Genomic DNA, 8,196 nt, shown 5'->3' on the forward strand with positions numbered 1-8,196 from the left:
ACTCTCCTTCCTATATGATGTCATTGGACAAATTGCTTATTCTTCAAGCCAGAAATCTACATAAGGGTCACTTCGAATTTTCTCAAAAGACTGCTAAGGAAGCAAGGAAAGAGACCTACTGAAATAGCTGAAAACAGCAACAAGACAAAAATGTATCCTTAATACTATTTTTAACATTGATTTTGAATGAAATCATTCCTGTGGGCCCAATGCCATGCAATATTTCATTAATAACAGTGATATGGCTAACAAAAGAAGAAAGATCCTCATTAAGGATGTACAGGCAACTAAGTTATAAAACAGAATTTTAAAAGCCTCCCCTGTTCCTCCCATTGCTCCAATAACATCCTCATCAATATACTGGAAATTACACCTTTCTGAGCCTCCAGGCTTACAGGTGTCAAAGGAGAGATAGTCATACCAAAGATTAGAGACATGTTGGTCAAGGTAGAAGACTTCACCCCTCTCTTCTTAATGAAAACAAACAAAAAAGAATATATACAAGAAAGCAAAATATTAGCTCAGAGGTATTTAGAGACTAACTCACAATATTTTTAAAAGAGCTATGAAGAGTAGTACTTCAAAGAATACTGAAAACTATTATCCATTTTTAACAAAAATAATAAAAAAGACCTATCCTCTCAATTTCAGAAGAAGAAATTTTCTATGTTCTCTTTCTGTCACTCACAGCCTCACCTCCAGAGAACATGCCCTTTTGTCCGCCTAGAATTTTCTTCCACTTACATTTTTTTCCCTCACTTGCCTACCACTCAAGATTACTGCAGATGACATCTACTCAAGGGAAGCATTCTTGACCTTCTTAACAGAATTGGGTGCTCCTGTTCCCCATTCTCCAGCTATTCCCTATACTTCACCCATCCTGAGATGAATTACATTATATTTTAAATTGTCCCATCCTTTGTCTGTCCCTCCCACCAAATGTTAAAAGGACAGGGAAGAACTTTCATCTTATTCAGGTGGCTAGCACATTGTGTTGATAAAGGTACGTGAAACATGTGAGACTCAAATAAATAAATACACCACTCACTTATCGACGTGGTTAGGTTCCAAAAACCAGGTCATTATGTGAAAATCAGCATTATGCAAAAAATGGAGGATGACCACATCAGATCACAAAATAGAGGATGACTGCATCATTACATAACTGCTGAATTACATCCTTACATAACTGCCAAACCACTGAAAATCATGGCCCAGATAAGTTGACACATAACCTTAACCATCACAGCCAGTGTTATTCTCGCCTCTCACCTTGGCATTTGTTACTGCCAGATAAACATTGTCAATGTGCAAAATAGTTGGATAGTAGATTTTTTACTATTGTCGTAAATGTGAAATATCAGATAATAAGATAGTTGGTAAGTGAAGAGCAAGTGTACATGGCTGCCAACGTTTTCTCTGCTACTCTTATTTGTTGATAGGCAAAATCTTTCTCTTTCAACCTTTCAACTAGGTTAGCATCTCCTCTTATACATCTCATAGTACCCCACATTTCCTCTTTTGTTTTATTAATCATGTTTGTCATATCATGATTAAAACTCTCTTCCCCACTCAGGGTCCCATGAGGAAAATAGAAAGCATTTTAGGTCTTTCAAAGAGAATGGATTTAATACAAGGATTTGGTTACACAGTTTATGAAAGAACTTCACAGATTACACAGAGGATGATGAAGCAGCCCAGAGCAAGAAGCCACTATTTCTCCAAGGGCTGGAGGGACAACAGGGCGAGGTGATGTTACCAGAGTCCAGAAGTAAAATATGTCTGTCATTGGTTAGAACTAAGACTAGCAAGCACTGAGCCCAGAAGAAGGCAACCATCAGCTGAGACATAAAGAAAGAGGAAGAAGCAGAGTTCCTCCCTTCCTCCTGTCCTCCAAACTTTAGCCAATGCCTGCTCTTGGAAAAACCAGTCAAAAGCAATTTGACAAGAAAACCTAGGAAATGCAGTCTGCAGGGATTGTTCTCCTATGCCCTCTCACCCATGGAGGAGCCAGGGAAGGGTAAGGTATGGATCTGAGAACAAACAGTTAAATGATGGGCACACTCTACTGGACTATAAGCAACGAGAGGGTTAGAACTGCATCTGTCTGATTCACTGCTCTGTCCATAGCACTTGACACATCCTGCATGACATATACTTGGTATGTAGCACAGAGTTGTTGGATCAGTTTTACCTGAATGACCCACCTATTTCTCATTTACTGTAATTAATACATCTGTCAGTTTGTCGTACTGTGGTGGTTTGTATATTGCTGTGATGCTGGAAGCTATGCCTCCAGCATTTCAAATCCCAACAGAATCAGCCATGGTGGACAGGTTTCAGTGAGGTATCCAGACTAAGACAGACTAGGAGGAAAGGCCTGGCAATCTACTTCTAAAAATTAGCCAGTAAAGACCCTATGATATACACCAGAATATTGTCCAATACAGTGCTGGAAGATGAGCCCCTTAGGTTGGAAGGCACTCAAAATACACAGTGACTACAACAATGGACTTGAGCCTACCAACAATCATGAAAATTGCACAGAACCTAGGCACTTTATTCTGTTTTACATGGGATCACCATGAGTTGGAGCTGGCTCAATGGTAAATAACAACAACATACTGTATATCTATAAATCCCCACTAGAGGATAAAATTCAAGAATTAGAGTTTAGCTCTAGCACTTAGAATATGCCTGGCCAGTCCTAGGAGCTCTGTACACACTTGTTGAACCAGTGAATAATAGTTGTGTATAGTGGAAAAGCCCAATTTACCATCTTCCTCTTGACTAAGGTGTGATGAGTCAGGTCATGGACCAGGTGCTTCTTAAGTTTGGAAGAAGAAGTAGAACTCAGTGTCACCTAGGAAGGTCACAGATACTTTATCATCTCTGCCATGATCTTAACAAACCCAGATCACTGCCTGCAGCCTGAGAAAAGCAGTAATGAGATAAAACCCAAAGCTTCACAAAGTCTTGTAACAAATTTGTGTAAGGGATGAAATGCATGACTATAGGTGCTGGTATGAAAAATCATGGCTGAGGGGTGAGTTTCTAGTTTGAGATAAAATTATTTATCTTAGTAACCAGAAACTTGAGATTTTCTATCAGTAATAAGGAGTTATAAGGAATACAGATCAAATGGGTGGTTCTGCTGCTGAAAAATAAGTAGCAATGTGATATAAGGCAGATACTATATAACATAGAGAAACTGACTTATATTTAAGCCTAAAATATAACACACAGGAGAAGTTTTGCACAGTTTTAGGGAAGAAAATCTTACTAGGTAGATGGGAAACCTAAAAAGGTGCTTTCAGACTAAAGTCATAGAAGATAAAAGATTTAGAGGGAAAAAGAGTATTTAACCAACAGAGAAAGCTAAGAAGGGAAATGGGGATATTATACCTGTGAAGAACGTGGAAGCGTACAAACAGTGACTGAGACCAAAAAAACCAAACCAAACCCATTGCTGTCAAGTCAGTTCTGACTCAGGGTGACCCCATGTGTTACAGAGTAGAACTGCTCCATAGGGTTCTCTTGGCTGTAATCTTTACTGACGCAGATTGCCAGGCCTTTCTTCTACAGTGCCACTGGGTGGGTTCCAATTGTCAACCTTTAGATTACTGGTCAAGTAGTTTGTGTCACCTGGGGACATCCTCGCTTTATCACTTACAGGCCGTGTGACCTCAGCTACTCTTTGTACCTCGGTTTTCTCATCTGAAAAATGGAGATAGTATCTACCGCATGGCGTGTTTATAAAGATCCCATGGAAGTATCTATATAAGAGGCTTAGTATCATGTCTGCACATAGGAAGCACTCGGGGAGGTTAGCTGTAAGTGCTTTTATTATCTCCAATGAAGCTTGCATGAAGAGAAACGAATGTATCATAAAAGTGTTAGGCTCAGTGTCAGCATTTCCGCAAGGCCAGGTTTGCAGAAAGGATTTAAAGAATGTGTGAAATGTCTTTGTAAGGTGGGGTCATTCCAGTATATTTTGACTTGAAGGCAAGAGGGTAGACCAATTCTCCCCACCCCCACCACCACTCTCCACAAATGACCTTTTCCTTCAGTCTTTACTTCCATAAAATGTATAATTTCCCTTCCTGGCAGTTCATAGAAAAGTGCTATTCCCAACCCTTCTAGGCTGCTCTGAATGGAAAATGCTCTGAGTTCTTAGAGACTTAACACCCTGCCTTGTGAACATGAGCAAGATTATTCTCTCCGAGTAGCTCTTTTCACATGAGATAAGCTTGGCAAGCTGCCCTGGTAAGTGTCAAGCCCTGAATGTTTTTGTTTTTGCCCTGGTGGTCCTGAGGAGTTACTGGAATACTTCTGGGGATCTGCTTTGTATCAACTGTTGGCCGATCGTGACATTGAGAAGAAGCAGGTAGAGACAGAGCGAGGGGTTCTGGACTGTATCACATTTAATTCTGATAGCAGACTCCCTGTCTGCCCTGGCCGCCTCAAAGCTTCCTTCGGTCTTTCTTTGGCTCCTTCACTTTGCGTTTTTCAATATTACAGAGCAATCTTTTGTGCATGCGTTTTCCCCCTTTGGCTCCCCAGAGAGGCTTGTCAAAACTTCTTATCTGCTGATGAATGAAAGGAATTTCTTCTGTGTGGGCAGGACCTGCTGACAGCCATGACGGCCGTGCTGGCCAGCACGGGTGGGTCACTGAGTTAAGGGAGAACCAAAAGGCGAAATGCACTAAGCACATCAGAGTTGCTATCGTGCCAGGGAGTGCTATCAGCAGGCATGTGCCTCCAGGCAGAGAAGAAGAGGCCAGGTGGCTAGAAGCAGTCTTGGATTAATTTTCTCCAGCGGGGAGAGAGACACACCGTACCAGTTATCTGTTCTCTTTGGCCTTTGCAACAATCATTGCACTTTGATATTTAAAAACATGTGTTGAGGAGCTTGACTCTATTTTGGAGCTGAATGAGACTCAACTCTGCTTCTTTTTCATACAGAACCTTTCGATTATTTGCTATAAACTGAAATTTATTTTCCTAATTTCCTCCATTATCTGAAACCTTTTCCCATTAAATGAAGCAAAGGAGTTGAGTCTGTTATATATGTTAGCACAAACATTCTTTGATGCCCAGTTATGTTTTTACCTCACATTGTACCTCACGTGGAGTGAAGTCTCACTTAATATAGAGGGAATGGTTTTATCAAGGAATCAATGAATGGATCTTCCTTCCGTAAGGAAGCATTAGTGTATACGGCACCATTGTTCATACAAACCCTAAAGAGTAAACCATTAAAAAAATAAAAAGAAAGAAAGCTGTTCTTGTTTCACAATGTGAGGCAGAGATTGGGGAGGGGAGATAGATGTGAGGGCAGGAGCGAATGGTCACATAGTGATTATGCTGAGAGTCTCATCATGTATGTTATATTACCAAGATTAATTTGCTAAGTAAATGCAAGTTAAGGATGTGTAAGCAATGCTGCTGTTGTTAGATGCCGGCTCATAGTGACCCTCTATGACAGAGTAGAACAACCACACAGTGTTTGGCTGGCTGTAATCTTTATGGGAGCAGATTACTAGGTCTTTCTTCCTTGGAGCTGCTAGGTGGGTTTGAACCGCCAACCTTTGGGGTAACATTTGAGCACTTAACCATTTATGCCACCAGGGCTCTTTGTGCAAGTAATATACCCTTCTAAATACACCACAGTCTGGGTGGAAGCTGCTGGGAGTATAGTATGAAGAGCACTGGATTTAGAGTCAGGAGACCTAGGTTTAAATTCTAGCCTCACTCCTTGCTCTGTGTGACCTTGTTCAAGTCACTTAATCAGTCTGAACCTCCCTATCCTCTTCTGAAAAAGAGCTGTAGGAATAATATTTGTCTTACTCAGGTATGGAAAGACTATATAAACTTATTTTTTAAAAACTTTAAAGTTGTTACAATCCAATCACCCATATTCCAGAAGGGTTTATAGCAAACATACTCCTGAACTCAGAGAGAAAAACAGTTTATTTTTTGAATAATGAAAGAGAGCATTCAATATACCAAACTTCTAGAAGACATAAATGCTTACCAATTTTCTTTTCAGGAAATAGAAAGTTTGTTTCAAGATTTCTGCTTCTTCATAGCCATCAAAGATACTCCACAGGTCTCACCCTTTCCAGAGCAAGGGAGAATGAAGAGAACAGGATACAAGGAAAAGATTAGTCCAAAGGACTAATGGACCACAGCTACCAAGGCCTCCACCAGACTGAGTTCAGTATAGCTAGATGGTACCCAGCTACCACCACTGACTGCTCTGACAAGGATCACAACAGAGGGTTCTGGACAGAGCTGGAGAAGGATGTAGAACAAAATTCTAACACACACAAAAAAGACGAGAAGAGATTTGGCTTCCCTGAGGGCAGCGCGTAGAGCTTTATGCTGAAAAGGTGGCCACAAGAGGTCTGTGTGCCATTGCCCAGGCAGAGTCTCTGCGTTACAAACTACTAGGAGGGCTCACTGTGCCTACGGCCTGCTATGGTGTGCTGTGATTCATCACGGAGAGTGGGGCCAAGGGCTGCAAGGTCGTGGTGTCTGGGAAACTCTGAGGATAGAGGGCTAAATCCATGAAATTTGTGGCTGGCCTGATGATCCACAGCGGGGACCCTGTTAACTACTACGTTGACACAGCTGTGCAACATGTGCTGCTCAGACAAGGTGTGCTGGGCATCAAAGTGAAGATCATGCTGCGCTGCTACCCAAGTGGTAAGATTGGCCCTAAGAAGCCCCTCCCTGACCATGTGAACATTGTGGAACCCAAAGATGAAATACTACCCACCACCCCCATCTCTGAGCAGAAGGGTGGGAAGCCAGAGCTGCCTGCCATGCCCCAGCCAGTCCCTACTGTGTAATAGGGTCTCCTTGGCAACTGGATCTGGAGTTTGGATGTTGCTTTGTAAAGACCTTTAATAAAATCTTTTTAAAAGACAAGGCTGGAAAGAGACAGGAGAAACCGGGACAGTATGGCCCCCAGACAGACACCCTTTTAGCTGAGTGGTGAAGGCACTTCCGAGGTTTGCCATTCAGCTGGGGATTGGATAACCCCATAAAACAAAATGGGACTAATAAGGAACAGCAGTCCAGGGACAAGGACTAGAAGGCAGAAGGGGAAAGGAAAGCTAGTGATAGGGAACCCAATGTTGAGCAAGAACAGTGCCGACAGGTAGTGGGGTTGTTAACCATTGTCATAGGGCAACATGTGTATAACTGTTTAATGAGAAACTATTTTGTTCTGTAAACCTTCATCTAAAGTGAGAATAGCAGCACAACTGGAAGAATGTAATCGATGTCACTGAACTGTGCATGTAGAAATTTCTGAAAATGGTGTACCTTTGGTTATGTACATTTTCACCAAAAATAAAGGTCCAGAATGGAGAGGGTTGACATGTTATGAGGTTGTTATCCAATGTCATAAAACAGTATGTGTACTGACTGTTTAATGAGAAACTATTTGTTCTGTAAACCTTCACCTAAAGTACAATAAAAAAAAAAATTCTGCTTCTTCAGAAAGAAGCGTTCTTACTAATGTAAACCCTTTTCAGTCCCTTGATGTGCTTGCTGTCTACCAAATGGAATGGAGGAAGTGTAATTGTATTTCTTGTATTTCTCGAATAATTTCTCCTCATGTGATTAGGAATTTAGTAAATGAGAAGCAGTCCTTCACAAACTAATGGATATCTTAGCTAAAAATGAAGTACATCTATTTCTGCTTGTTAGTGATTTTTATTTGGAGGGTGTTATGGATTGAATTATGTCCCCCTCAAAGTAAGTTGAAGTCCTAATCTCTGGTACCTTTGACTGTGACCTTGTTTGGAAATAGGGTCATTGAAGACGTTAGCAGTTAACATGAGGTCATACTGTACTAGGGTGGGCCCTAATTCAATCTGAGTGGTGTCCCAAGAAGAGGAGGAGAGACACAGAGAGACAGACAGAGGGAGGACAGCCATGTGAAGATACATTGACAAGACAAGGAACACTGGGAAGCTGAGAAGGACAAGAAAACATCTGCTGGAGACTTCTGGGGAGAACGGCCTGGCCACCTTGTTGATTTCTATCCTCCAGAGCTGTGAGACAATACATTTCTGTTGTTTAAAGCCATCCAGTGTGGGGTAGTTTGTTAAGACAGCTGTAGGAACTAACACAAAACCAAAACAAACCTGTTTCCATCAAGTTGTTTCCAACTCATAGCAA

At 41.4% G+C, this 8,196-nt stretch overlaps 1 pseudogene; it reads left to right on the top strand.

Moving 5' to 3' along the window:
- The first annotated feature begins 4,639 nt into the window (after positions 1-4,639).
- LOC101361997 (40S ribosomal protein S3 pseudogene) lies at positions 4,640-6,857 on the top strand (annotated as a pseudogene).
- Positions 6,858-8,196: the final 1,339 nt, after the last annotated feature.

This window comes from Trichechus manatus, unplaced genomic scaffold, assembly GCF_000243295.1.
Source record: "Trichechus manatus latirostris isolate Lorelei unplaced genomic scaffold, TriManLat1.0 scaffold00009, whole genome shotgun sequence".
Taxonomy (NCBI): domain Eukaryota; kingdom Metazoa; phylum Chordata; class Mammalia; order Sirenia; family Trichechidae; genus Trichechus; species Trichechus manatus.